General features: G+C 39.5%; 1 protein-coding gene across 3 annotated transcripts in view; it reads right to left on the reverse strand.

Moving 5' to 3' along the window:
• Dnajc5b (DnaJ heat shock protein family (Hsp40) member C5 beta) overlaps window positions 1-15354 on the reverse strand; it is a 230816-nt gene that overhangs the window by 124172 nt on the left and 91290 nt on the right. For 2 of the 3 annotated variants that reach the window (XM_046428512.2, XM_058573999.1), the window contains one exon: window positions 1361-1505. The exons of the other annotated variant lie outside the window; for it this stretch is intronic. The gene's annotated coding sequence lies outside the window, so the exon portion shown is untranslated. The remainder of the gene's footprint in view (window positions 1-1360; window positions 1506-15354) is intronic. 3 annotated transcript variants of the gene reach the window in all.

A 15354-nucleotide genomic window follows, 5' to 3' on the forward strand; every position in this document is an offset into this window, starting at 1 on the left:
TAGAAGAGAACTTAAAGAGTTTCAGGAGCTGGGGGTGGGTGACTCACTCAAGGACTTCAGTGTGTAGAGATGAGAAGGCGTGGTCTCTCAGTCCACTAGGGCTGCTTAACAAAATACCACAAACGAGGTGTCTTATAAACAACAGAAATTCATTTACCACAGTTCTGAAGGCTGGCAAGTCCAAGCACAGGGTTCCAGCAGATTCAGTGTTTGGGGGCTGTCCCGCTTTCTCACAGATAGTTGTCAGCCTACTCTAACCTCACGTGGCAGAAGAAACAATGGGTCTGTCTTGGGCCTCTTTTTATAACAGAACGAATCTTATTCATTCAGGCTCTGCTCCCATTATCTAATCACCTTCCGAAGACCTCACTTCCTAATACCATCACCCAGGACATTAGGATTTCAACACATGAATTTGAGGGGAACACAAACAGTTAGACAATAGCACTTGAGATTCTGATCCCTCCTGGGATGACCAAACTTAACAGGCTGAAAGACTTGTAAGACTTGTATAAATTAGCCTCCACAGATTCAAGTTTGATTAAGTGGCAAGGCTGGTGGTATTGTAGATAGAAAGGATGATTCCTATCACCTTCTCTTTTTCCAATTTCATCTTTTACTGTTTGAGACTATTAAGAAGTTAATAAGCTGGGCATGATTGCACACGCTTGTAATCTCCGCGCCTCGGGAGGCTGAGGCAGGAGGATTGTGAGTTCAAAGCCATCCTCAGCAATGGCAAGGCACTAAGCAACTCAGTGAGATAGCCTCTGTCATACAAGTCCCACATTTTTTGGACAATCCCTATTTCCTTTTATTTTTACTTTCAAAAAGCAGTTTTCTTCTAAGATGACTTTTTATTTGTAATACCTTGATAAACACAGAAACTAACACATACTACTAACATTTTCAGTCATCCGACCTTTTCCCTTAAACCACAAGTGCATTCTGACAACCTTGTAAGTTTTCAAAAGTGAGGGATTTACCAAATGTTTTCTCACTACTTACTTTCTAGTTGGTAAGAATTTCTTGCTACCTGTTGCTTGATCCCTGAGCTAATATAGATTGAGATTTGCTTATCCAACATGCTTGGGACCAGAAATGTTTCCGATTTTGGAATATTTGCATATATTTTAGAGGTTGAGTGTTCCTTATCCAAAAATCTAAAATTTGAATTGTTCCAAATTAGACTTCAGATTTCAGATTTTCAGATTTCGAATTCTCAACCTGTACCAGATATTTCAGCTTATTGTTATATGGGTATTTCACCTCATATCAATTTCTCTACTAAGTTATGCTGCAGCAACAGATAATCCTAAGGTCTCCATGAATGAAGACAGCCAAGGCTACATATCACTCTCACCTATGTAGCTACTGCAGGTCCATGTGGTCTTGGTTCAGTGTTGCCTTCCCTTGAGAGCTACGTGGAGGTAGGCTCTGTCTGTGCTTGCATGATGCTGAGGGCTGCACTGCCCAATGTGGTAGCGGGCCCTCCATATCCACTGGTTCTTCATCCGCAGTTACAACCAATTGAGAGTTGAACATATTTGTGAGAAAACAATAAAAAAACCCACAAATTTAAAAAATATACTAATATCATATGATTATACTATAACAACTATTGACATAGCATTTGTATTTTATTAGGCATTATAAGTAATCTAGAGGTGAGTTAAACTATATGGGGGGATATGCAGAGGTTATATGAAAATACCATTTTATTTAAGACCCTTGATCATCTGAAGATTTTGGTATCTGTGAGTCAGTTTAGAATCAATTGCCCATGAATACCAAGAGATAGCGATACTCACTAGCTACATATAGTAAATGATATCTAGCTATTGAGTCCTTGAAATATGGTTAGTCTGACTTAAGATATACCTGTAAAATGCATCCTTTAAAAGACTTAATAGGAAAAAAATGTAAAATATTTCATGAGTAACTCTTTGATTACCTGTTGAAATGATTTTTTGATATATTGGGTTAGATGAATGATATTATTAAAATTAATTTAACCTTTTTACTTTTTAGCATTACTACTAAAAAAATTAAAATTATTATGTGGCTTGCAGTGTATTTCTATTGGATGGTGATAACCTTGGCAGAAAAAAAGGAAGTGTTCTAGTATACAGTGATTTCTTCTACTCAGAAGTAACATATATCACTTCTGCTCATATTTTTTTTTTTTTTGGTCCAAACAAGTCACATGGTCATGCCTAACTTTTTTAGAGAGAGGAAGTATGAGTGAACCACGTGCACCCAGGAGACCAAACATACAGTAGTCTACAGCAGTAATGACAACCACACATCCTTTCTGTAAACAGTTACATTAATGCTGCTCTTGAGATTGACAATATTAAACATCAGTCAAGGCTGAACCTCCTTCAATTTATTACTCTCTACCCTTGCCTTACTCTTTGCACATGCCAAATGGATGTAGGCCTCCAGGCAGCTCTGAGTGATGAGCTAATACAAAGTAGACATTCCTAGGACAGGAAAAAAAAAACACTTTTTAAGAATCAAAGGCAATCCTGGTTAGGAGTAGTGATACACATAAATGCTGACCATCCGGGAAAAGCTGCAGGAGATAGATCCTCTCGATAGGGAGAAATCAGATCGGGAGTATTTTTTGGTTAGCCAAAATGTCACAAAATACATAAAATAGGTGGCACAACCACAGTATCCAGGTATTTAAAGCAGTCATGTAACAAAAAGCACTCTTGTGGTATGTTCATTATATGTCAGCAGAGGAACTGTGGGGGTGGTGGCTCAGCATAAAGACATGCAGGAAACTGGGGCTGAGAGCAAAGAATATGCAGAAGTTATGGATCTGGGTTGCACAGCAGATCTGTAACTTGACAGGGAGCCAGGAGTTCAGATGCATGAACAAATCAAGCATCAGGACAAACTGGGGATCAAACTACATGTGTGAGCAGTACAGAAAGTCTAGTCAGGGAAAAGAGTGGGAAGATGAGAAACAGTGAAGTTAAGCATGGCAGAAGAAGGCCAGAGAAGAGGCTTGACACTGTACCGGAAGGAAAGGGGCAGGGCAAAACGAACAGAAGCAGAGGTGCAAAACACCAAAAGGAAACCTCAGTATTGTGGGTAACCTACAGCCATAGTGAGGGCACTTCCTGTTTGCTTCTTTCTGGTACAGGAATTGGCTTCTGGCTTAGTCTTGGACCTATTGGTCAGAGTAGGTAGGAAGGTGAATCTTCCAGGAGTAAGGATTTTTTGCAGAAAGATAAGAGAAAAATCTGACTGCTTAACATAAAAAAGACAGATAATTACACAATGGGGTCTTTGAAGCACATGCACCTCACTACATAGTGCCTTCATAGTTACACATCGACTTCATGACTCATCTTCAATTGAGCACATGCTCGTCCAGAAGTGGTCGTAGTTGGTCCAAAGCCAGTCAAGTTCTCTTGTTTTAGCCTTCCATGTGGTCTAAGCCTCACACAGACAGACAGACTGCCACACTGAAGCACAGAGGACTGGAAGCATGATTCACCCCAAAGGCCAATAAGGGGACAGTACATTCTCTCCCAAGACAGCCAGAAGGGCAATCTTTCTGAGAGCTCAGGCTATAGTTTTTTTGTTGATTTAGTTGCTTGATTGATGGTGATGGTAGTGTTGTTTGGGGTTTCTGCCTTCACTCTTCCTTCCTTCCTACTTACCTTTTATCTTATCATAAAGATCTTTTGTTAACTTTGAGGGTGGATGAAGGAAATTAAGTGGAAAAGTATAGAAGGGGGGGGGGCAAGGGACCTGGGCTTTCTGAGAGGATGACCAGAGCTGGCCCACTTGCTTGAGGGCCATCAGGCTCCTGTGTGAGAAGGATGAAATGAAATATATCATTTGTGCATGAAGCCTAAAGGAGAAACGACTAGGATATCTGAAGAAGACTTGAGTGGGGGAGGGGGGTACAGGGGGGATGGGCCTTTGCCCTCCCATTTCCTACCACACTCTCCTGAGGACCCCATCCATCATTCCCACAGCTTTAAATGACATCCTTATGTTGACAACTACTGAACTTCTGCCTCTAGGGGACACACACACCCACACACACACACATACACACACACACACACACACCAGGTTCCAGGTACATATTCTAGCTTTCCACTGGATCTCTGTATTTGTCTGCTTCACAAACATCTAAAACCTAATTACAAAACTTAATATGTTAGGTAAGAGTTCAGGGACACCAAGATGACCAAGATAGGGAGTTAGAAAGAAGCCACTGGAGGACAAGATGAGGAAAGGAGTCCTGTCCCTATTTACAATTAATCCCATTACCATGACGACTCCTGCCACTGGGGACTTATCACCATGACAACTCCTGCCACAGTTTCAAATTTTAAAATGACCAATGGAAGTAAAGTGGACAGTATTCTAATTAGGTTTTCTAAAATAACCAATGGGGGAAAATTAGAAAATATTCTAATCAGGTATCATAAGATGGGAGAAAATAGAGTAAGGTCTTCAATAAGGAAGAGAATGTCCCACAGTTCGGGATATAAGACCCTAATTTCCAGACATGGGGCCTTGAGGCTCTCTCTTGCTTGGCCCAATCCATTCTACTTAATGGAGTGCTATCTTCACCTTCAATAAATCTGTACTCTGTTACTTCTGTGTGTCTCGCTCAATTCTTTGTTTGTGACACCAAGGACCTGGAATTAAACTGGACATCCCAACAATAACAAATGGATTCCTACTCACTCTTACAAATAGATTCTCCTCTCAGTCTTCCCTATGTTAGTTAATGATGCCACCATAGACCAGTCTCTCCAGCCAGAGTCATAAACAGTTATGCTTGCTTTCTCTTATTCTCATCTGCTGCATGAATCCAATAGGAAGTCATATTGATTCCTCCTCCAATTGGGTAGAGAAACCTGCCATTCCTCCCCACACCCATTGTACACAGGCGGTAGGTAGCCTCCTTACTAGTTCCCCTGCTTCCTCTTCTGCCTTCTACAAACCACTCTCCACAAACTTTGAAGAATATCCTTGGAATTCCAGTGATTTCATGTTATTCTTATGTTTTATTTCCTATCAAAGTTAAACCTTAATGTAATACAAACATGGTTACTTAAATTTCATGTGTATAATGGAGCCTTTTTAAGTTAGGGAATCATATGGACAGAAGGAAGCCATCTTGAAATTAAGGAATCATGTGATTAAGGTGGAGCCATTTTGAAATTAGAAACCATGTGACCAAAGTGGCATTATTTAAAAATTCTGTAAAAAGTACCCAGTCACAGTTGTAGCCCTTCCCTTGTGCCCACCCCAATTTTAAACTAGCTAGTCATGTAGATAGTACCTCCGAACTCTTCCTATTGGGAGCATGGGGCAATACCTTGCTGAGGATAAATGTTGGCAGACTGTCAGCCCAGGTGTGCTTGCTTGCTGGATTCCCATTGGTAGTGCACCCTTCTGCAGAAGTACACTTGCCTTGCTGGCCCACTTCTGAGCATATGTTTGGTTTCTGGAGGCACCTCATCTTTTAACATTCTCTCACTTAAATGGCTTCATTTTTCACATAGATTTACATTTAAGCTCTCTAGGACGCTACATCCTATAGGGTCACAAGTCTTAACTCGTATCACTCTCTCCTTTGCTCTCTACCTTTCAGTACCACTCTTCTTTCTTTCAACTGCCTGCCTTCTTATTCCTTGGAAAGGCTGTCCCTAGGTGGTCACTCTCCCTTATGATTATCTCTGACATTTGTTCATTTTACTCAAAACATACTTCACAATTTGTAATAACATTTTAACTTTATGTTTTCCTGTTTGAGCCCTAGCCTCTAGCCAGAACCTTACATTCAGAGATGCTTATTATGCTTTATTATTATTGTTTTGGTATACATGAATTCCACCATCATAGGTGTTCAAAAGTATGGTTGCTCAGAGTGTTTCTGTCATGTAGACAAGGACAAAACTGCTGTCAGAGCCATCAAGCAAATGTTGAAAGACTGTGCTGGACTAAAGGAGCTAAATTTTCACCAAAAAAAAAAAAAAAGTTGTCTCATTGCATAAGTAGGATATTTTCAGTCTCTGCTTCAAGACCTCACCCACCGACTATTCACTCATTGTGTAAGCAGGAGACCCCTGCATGTCATCATGCCTTGCCCTATACATATTGAATGATGACACTCCTCTGAGAACACAGCAGGGTAAGGCATCAGCTCTAGAGGTCTGCTGGACACCTGGCAGGAGAGGAGAAGAGCTTAAAATTTGGTGCTGGCCCGGTATACCTGAGCTTGCATCAGAGTGAATGTACTATTTCACAGTACAGTCATGTGCTGCAAACAATGTTTCATTCAACAATAGGCCACATACATGACAATGATCCCAGAAGATTATAGTGGAGCCAAAAAAAAATTATCACCTAGTGACATTGTAGCAGTCACCATGTCAGAGTGCAATGCATTACTCTTGCCTTTGTGGTAATGGTGGGGTAAGCAAACCAACTGGGCTGCCAATCATATAAAAGTAAAGCACATATACTTACATACAGTACATAATAATAATAATGATAATAACAAGTATATTGCTGGCTTATATAATAATAATATATAACATAATAACTATGTTGCTGGTATTAACTATATTATATTTTTATCATTATTTTATAATGCACTCCTTCAACTTATTTTTTAAAAGGACTGTAAAATACTTTGCATGCTATGCCAGTAACCGCCCCAGCATCTCATGTTTCCATATCTCTCAATTGCACCAAGACGCCACATTGAGTGATTGATCTATGCCATCTAGGTCTGTGTAAGTACACTCTATGATGTTCATACAAATACAAAGTCCCCTAACTACACCGTCACTAGAATGACTCCTACTGTTAAGTGACACAGTACTGAAATTAGACTTCACCAGTGTCCAGGTCCCACATATCAGATTGGAACAGAACAGTTAAGATCTGCTTCCTTAAATAGGACAACACAGAGGCATGAAGTTCTAAAGGATCAAGGAAGGCAAAAGAAATATTACCTAGGGAAATATGAGCGTATTTGGAGCCAACACAGAGAGATAAAACTGACTAGGAGGAGTATAAAGAGAGCAGGAGGGCTGAGATTATGGCTCAGTGGTAGAGCGCTCACCTAGCACGAGAGGGGCCTGGGTTCAATCCTCAGCACCACATGAAAATAAAAGGTATTGTGTTGTGTCCATCTACATCTAAAATAAATAAATAATATAGCAGGAACATGAATCAAGTAGAAATAATAAGCAGGAGACCACCTTGAGAGGTATAGGGTGGTCATACCGGAGAGCCACCCCCACATCCCATACCATGGGACCTGCTTCTGTCATTGCAGTTTGGTAGGGTGCCAGAAATTACACCTGCTCTCTTCCACTTAAGAATGGTATGCCTTGGGCTGGGGTTGTGGCTCAATGGTAGAGAGCTTGCCTAGCATGCGTGAGGCACTGGTTTCGTTCCCTGGCACCACATAAAAATAAACAAATAAAATAAAGGTACTGCATCCATCTACAACTAAAAAATATATTTAAAAAAAAGAATGGTGTGCCTGAATGGTCATAAAATTTCCCTCCAGTATAAATTTGAGAAGTTGCATCAGATTGTTGGCAAGGCACACAGACAGAAACACAAGTCAGGAGAGAAAGGGAAGAGGCAAGACATGACAAGACAGGCAGGACTGTGCAATGGCTACTTGAGTACCAGGTGAGGAGTGTCTGCCCTTGAGGCCAGTAACCCTAGCTTCATGTCTACCAATGACTCATGGAAGCTCATGAGGGAGCACTTCAGTTGAAAGATAGAGTGATCACAAGGCTCTAGCATACCCCATGAGGTACCCCAGGTTTCTATATTAATGCCCAAGATTAAGAGAAAGAAGAAAACACATTTATAGCCACATCTTTCATTGCAGTGACAGAATGCCCCAAACATAATTTATTCATTCAGAAAACAAAGGTTTAAGGGTAGGAAACTTCAGGTATAAATGAATCTAGAGACTCAAACCTCCCTGCCAGAGCAAAGACTTTCTGTCCAGGTTTATTTCCTTTTTTTTTTCTTCTTAAGAAGAGAAAGACCTTTTAATTCACAATGATTCCTGGCCCTATTTGGTCTGATACAGTCATATACCTGCCTCTAAACCAATTATGGGGCTAGAATTATGGAAGGCATTTGCTGGCCAAGACCTGGGTATTGTAGGAAGGAGACCAAACCCCACCTGAACTGCATGGACTAAGGGTAAGAGAAGAGGAATTCCCCAAATAAAAAGAAAAATATTGTTAACTGTGAGAAGAATGAATGGAGACTGGGAAAGCAAACACAAGACAACCAGGAGATCTGGATGAACCAAGGTAGATGTGAGTACAGGAAACCAAAACAAGGACATCATCGGGAGAGTTGTAGGACTGAGCTGAGTGAAATCAGGTGTCATGAGGGAAAGTGACAGGAGCAGACCCATGGTACAAAAAGAAGAAAAGGTGGTAACTGGGATTATTAGAAGCATGGATCTGTGACCAAGGCTGATCCCAGGCTCCCCAGACAACACAGCCTAAGGCACAACTAAATGACTAATACTTTCTTGAGAGGTAAAACCCCAGGGCAGCAAAAGAGAGGGGGAAAAGCAATAAAGCTGTAAGAATGAAAATCAAATACAAGATGGTATTGCTCTTTCAGGAAGACACTCAGAGGGCTGCTTCTATAAAGTAGCCATCTCCAGGTCTCGGAACAGTCTATTATAGGGAGGAATGGTGCCGGTATTTATCTGCCATCTCAATTCATCAGTGGTTTCTTCAGGTCCTATCCATATGTGTAGCCAGATTTATCTAACCTGTGATAAGGTGTTTCATCCAGGAGCATGAGAAGAAGTAATGGGAAATGCCAAAGACTGCCTCAGGGAGTAGATGTGAGACTGGCAGGAAGCAGGTTGCTGGGGAGAGACAAGTCACAGAGGACCCAGGGGATGGGTAGAGAATCTAGGGCAGCACATAGAATGTGTCATCACAGGGTCATGTTTTCAATTCAGATTTTTTTTTATAAAAGACTGCTGCTTGGTGCTTAGTATATTGTGGGCCTTTGAAAAATGAGAATAGAGAAATAAATGAGTATGTTTAAGGCATTGCACCAGGATCTTGAACACAATTGTGAGAAAAGCATAGACTTCAGGCAGATGAATTCACCAGAAAAAGGTCAGGGATTAGTTCATTTTGAGAAGAGCTCAACGATGTAGATGGTGAACTGGACTTTTGAAAGATGCAGGCCTAACTTGGATTCCATGGTGTAATCACTTCCACTTTTCCAAATAATGGAATTTGGGGGTTGCCGAGGAGCACCACATTATGTGCAAGGCATTATGTAGTGAACACATTATATATAAATCTATATCATCTGGCATTCTAGATGGCATATCACTCATCATTTTTATTTTTTAGTTGACATATAAAATGATACATATTTATGGCGTTCCCTGTGTTTTGATACAATTATACGTTGTGTAATGTTCAAATCAAGGTAAACATATTTATCTCTTCAAACATTATTTCATTGTTGAAAACATTCAAAATTCTCTCTTCAAGCCTTTCTGAAATATACAATACATTATCATTATCTGTATTTACCCTACTGTCATTCATAATTTTTTTGAAGATATGATTATTGAACTACAGCCACTCGCTCCTATAATTATAACCAACAATTATGTAGCAGTTACATGTTCCAACCCCTGTGTTAGCTCTTTTAATTGTTACAACAATTCTATGTGATAGTCCATCAACCAGATTCACAAAGTGACTATAGGACCACAGCCTGTTCAGGATATAGGACCAGAACCACAGCTCAGCAGCAGGGCAGTGTCAGCCATTTCTCTTCAATGGCAATTCTTGAGGCAGCCCAATGGGTTCAGGGAAATGAGTCCTAGAGTGCAGGATTTGTTCTGGCTTAGACAGACATCTCATTCTCCAGCAGAACCAATATCCCCTGTGGGGTTTATTTTTTCTCTTTTACTTAATAGATAATATTTTAGAGCCGTTTCGGATTTCAGAAAAAGTGGAAAGTACAGAGAGTTTCCATATGCCCCTTATCCCACTGTGGACACGTCTCCCCTTAATAGATAATAATTAATCTTATTAATATTTTGCATTAGTTTGGTTCACTTGTAACACTTGATGAAATGATATTAACATATTATTATTCACTAAAGTCCGTGCTTTATGCTCTTTGTATTGTGCGTTCTATAAATTTTGAACGTTCTATAAATTTTGACATATGGTGGATAGTGATATGTTCCTACCATTATAGTATCAGATGGAATAGTTTCACTGGTCTAAAATTTTCCTGTGTCCCACTGATACATCCTTCTTTTCACCCCACCCCACCCACCACCTATCATCCACTGATCTTTTTACTGTCTCCATAGTTTTTTCATTTTCCAGAATGCTATATAGTTCAAATTATACAGTATATAGCCTTTTCCAGATTAGCTTCTTTCATTTAGCAAACTGCATTTGACATGGCTGCTTTTTAGTGCTGAATAAGATTTCATTGTCTAGATATATCATAGTTTATCTATTCACCTGTTGAAGGACATCTTGTTTGCTTCCAAGTTTGAGCCATTGTGAATAAAGCTGCTATAAACATTCACAAGCAGGTTTTTGTGTGTGGACATAACATTTTCAAATCATTTGGATAAATACCAAGGCATGTGATAGCTGGATCCTATGTTAATAACACCTGTAGGATTCTTTTATTTTCCTATGAATTTTGAATTTTAAAAATTCTACTATGAAACAAAGCATACATACATAAGAAGGATTTCTATAGGCATAGTTACTAGGATCCCTCAAGATAAACAAATACCGGATTACAAGAGTCACAATATTCACTGAGGCCCCAAATGGCATCCCTATCATGTATTTATTGTTCACTTCTCCCCCCACCCAAGCCCAGAAGTAATTTATCAATCAGTGATACTTTTTACCATAAACAAAGGCTGGTAACATCATTAACATTTCTACTTTTACCAGGTTACCAGGAAACAGAGCTGAACAGTCAAATTTGTTCAAGTCTCTCAGAAGATAACCAATTTTATTAAACTCTTCACTTACAGCTATGCCTTTTATTATCTCCATTTTTACAAATGTATATTTTTAGTTGTAGATGGACACAATACCTTCATTTTATTTTTATGTGGTGCTAAGGATAAAATTCAATGTCTCACATATGCTAGGTAAGGGCTCTCTACTGATCCACAACCCCATCTCTTATTATCTCCATTTTTAAAATAAGAAACCAATGCATAGAGAGTCAAGTAACTTACCAAGATCACAATGTTCAGAAAGAGTGGTGCCAAGAACAAGATTCAGGCATCTGACTCCAGAGTATAGGACCCTGAGCTTTACTTTCTATACCTTCAACATTATTTTTCCTTCCTTCCTTCCTTCCTTCCTTCCTTCCTTCCTTCCTTCTTTTCTTCATAATGGAGGTAGTGTTTAGGTAAATAAGTAATGGGATAACATCCCTAGAATATTTGATGATAAACTTGTGACCGCTAAACGTCGTAATGGTGATTTTATCAAACTCCCTCTCTATTTCTGTGCTTTGGGGAAAATTTTTTCAAAGCCCCTAATTTCCATGCATGGGGAAGTCCCCAGAACTTATGGGTATTCTCACCCACTTAAGGCCTCCAGATCCCCTCTGACTCAGGCCCCTTTACTAAGGCTTACTGTCTCTATTTTATTTCCCACAAAACCCCTGATGCAGATTTTTGGCCATTTTGCTAATTTTCACATGAAGTCCAATCACTTCAAGATTTTTGTAAAATTTTCTGTATGTGCACGGGGTCATGGTGGAGTCACCTTGCACAGTTCACAGTATTCCACTGTACATGGCATTAGCTTATGTTACTTGTTCTCCTTTTCCTCTCTTCCTTCTCTCTCAGCTCTGCCCTAGTTTCAAATAAACTTCCTATTGTCTCTCTTCCTTGCTCAGTAGGCTTCAAACCACCTGACTTTTACACCTTATAGGAACAAGATGTACAATCCCTATAAGGTATACAAGCTTATCAAGGTTTTATCCTAAGAAAGGTAAATCCCCCCACCAGAGGAACCCATGTACTATTTGTAATACCATATTTTTCCTTCTCATTATATTGCAACAGAATTAATTTATTAGTAGCCCTCTGAAATAGGTCTTCAGTGACTATTTTTCCAATAACCATGATATAATAATGAAAACATCACCAGAAATGTATTGCTAAAGATCTTTGTTTGGCTTATTACATTCTTGTTTCTATTTTTAGTTTCCCTTAAAATATAGCTAACCAAATAATAGAAAGGGTAGTATCATTTTTTTTCAGTTAACTGAGATTGTACATTTTTCATAAATATCAGATTCTACAGTCCAGGAATCATATATCCATTTTTTTTCTACTCTATGCCATCAAATGTTCATTAAGTTTGGACATAAAATATGCTTTATTTACAATACCTATCTTTATTAATGTTTGGCCCAAACTGTAGTTGGCTAACACATTTTTTTTCTCATTTTGATTTACCATGATTTTCTGATTTACCATTCAATGTTATTTAGGTCAGTGCTAAATTTTTCTGTAAGATCTTGTAGTCACTAAATTTTCCAAGTATTTTGTAGGAAAGTACTTTACTACAAGTAATACTCTACAAGTATTTTACAATACTCTAAATGTACTGTTTTCAAGGTACTATATCAGATACTAAAAATATCAAGATAAGTAAAGTTATGTCACTGACCTTAAGAAATCTCAAAGGGCAAACAAGAGCTCAAATAACTGTAACATAAGGTAGAACATGAATTCCATAAGAAAGTGTGCTAATGTGTTATGGAATATATCAGTCCAGTTCTCCATCACTGTGACAAAATGCCTGAGATAAACAACTTAAAGATGAAAGGTTTATTTTGGCTTGAATTTTCATAGGTTTTAGTTTATGGTCACATCGCTTTGGGGCTTATGGCAAGGCAGTACATTATGGGAGAGGCACATGGCAGAGGAAACCCATTCACTTCGTGGTGGCCAGCAAGCAAAAAGGGAAGAGAGAAGGGGTAAAAGTTCTGATAGCCTCTTTGAGGGCATGCTACAATGACCTATTTTCTTTCACCAGGTCCCACATCCTAAAGATTCTTCCACTTTTCAATAGTGCCAGGCTAGCAGCCAAACTTTCAACACATGTCTCTTGTGGGACTCTTTAGAACCAAACCATAACATTATGCCTCTGGACCCACCAAGTTCAGGTCCATCTCACACTGCAAAATGCATTTAGTTCACCTCCAGCAGTTCCCAGTCTTAACTGTTCCAGCATTGCTCAAAAGTTCAAGTCTAAAATCTCTTCTGAGACTCAAGGTAAACCCTTATTTGTAAGTCCCTATAAAAATCCAAAGACAAGTTAATTAAAAAATACAATGGCCCAAGATAAACATTTCCATACCAAAAGGGGGAATAGGGAAATAATGAGGAGGAATCAGAACAAAACACAGAAGGCAAACATTTAATCTGGTGGCTCTATGTCTGGCATCTGAAGCACAATGTAGTAAGATGTAGGTCTCCAAGGGTTTGGGGACCCCCCACCCCTATGACCTTCCCAGATGTAGTCCACATGGTCACTCTCTTGAGCTGACTTTTCTTGTTACCTGCAGCCTTCAAAAGCAGACATTCCACATTCCTGGTATCTCTACTTCCTGTAGTCTCCATTGTTGCTTTGGCTTTATTCTCGTAGCTTCACATATGGCTCCATACTTGCCTGGCTTCTCAGAATTTCTTTTGAATTCTTAATAAAGGCATCCATGACTCCATAACTCTTGCATTTTGCATGCCTCCAAAACAAGCACCACATGAACAAGGCCAAGTTCTGTCACTCATGTGAGCAGTAGCTTGTCCACTTGATACATGGCTACAGCAGCCTCTGAGTGCCTTGAAGGCTGAACATGGAGAAACGTATCCCAGGGAAACAATTTCACAGGCAAACCTGTGCAAGTGGGATGCTCTGGGTCTCTCTTCTCAAAGGAAAGCCTTTGAATAAAGTTTATATTTTTTATACCTTTGAGTCTAGGTTGGAGTCTTGCTGATTCCTGATACACCCTCAAGTCATCTTTCCTCTTGTCCCAGTGAAAAATTCTTGACTGCTTTTTAGTGGCACTAACTTCTGTAGTAAGCAAAGCTTTCTTGGCTGCAACTTCAAACATGTTTCTTCCTGACCAAATTGTAGTTTTTCAAGTCTTTCTGCTCTCTCTCCTTTCCTACTGATTGTCACTGTAAATCTAAGAAGTCAATGATGCCCATGAATGCCCGAATGCTGTGCTGACTTGAAATTTCTTTCACCAAGTAAACTAGTCCATTACTTTTAAACTCAACCCCACACAAAGTCTCAGGGCATGGACAAAACGTAAACAAATTCTTTGCCAGAATGTAACACAAGTAACCTCTAATCCAATTTCCAATAGAGTCCTTATTTCTGTATGAAACTTCATCAGCACAGCATTTACTCTACATTTCTATAAAGCATTCTGGTCTTCTGAGCTCACACCACAACACCAATTAAGCTCTACTGACAACTTTCTAGGCCTTCTCTAGCATGCTTTACCAAACTTTTCCAAAATCCTCTCACAAACCAGTTGCCAAGGCTTCTAAATCACATCATCAGATATAATCATAGCAATGACCCTGCTTCTCAGTACCAATTTTTCTGTTGGTTTTCTGTCACTATGACAAGATACTTAAGACGAACAACTTAAAGAAGGAAAGATTTATTTTGCCTCATGATTTCAGAGGTTTCAGCCAATGGTCACTTGGATCCTTTGCTTTTGGATCTGTGGTGAGGCAGTGCATCATACAGAAGCACATGGTGAAGGAAAGCTGTTCATTTCATAGTGGCTGGGAAGCAGACAGATGGAGAGAGAGAGAGAGAGAGAGAGAGAGAGAGAGAGAGAGAGAGAGAGACTGGGTTCCAATTTTCCCTTTAAGAGCATGCCCCAATGACCTAGTTTCCCTCTACTAGCCACACTTCCTTTAGGTTCTATCACTTCTCAACAGCACCATCAATTGGAGACCAAGCCTTCAACATATGACCTTTGGGAAACATTTAGGATCCAAATCATAATCTGGAATTTTAAGGGGAAAGAGTAATCACACCCAGCTGGGAAGATTGTGAGATAACATTAGATTTTTGTCTTTGAAAACTAAGTATAATTTTGATAGGTTGGGATGATTGAGGAGGAAGGTGTGTTCAATATTGGAGGTTCAAAAAAGGCAAGTACTTGGAAACGAGAACATAATGGGTATAATCAGAGATGAGCAAAGTGTTCTTGTTTGGGAGGAGCATTAGAATGGAATTTGGGGTTTAGCTT

This window comes from Marmota monax, unplaced genomic scaffold (assembly GCF_021218885.2).
Source record: "Marmota monax isolate L192 unplaced genomic scaffold, Marmota_monax_Labrador192_F-V1.1 WCK01_AAM20220418_F8-fsc00044, whole genome shotgun sequence".
NCBI lineage: Eukaryota > Metazoa > Chordata > Mammalia > Rodentia > Sciuridae > Marmota > Marmota monax.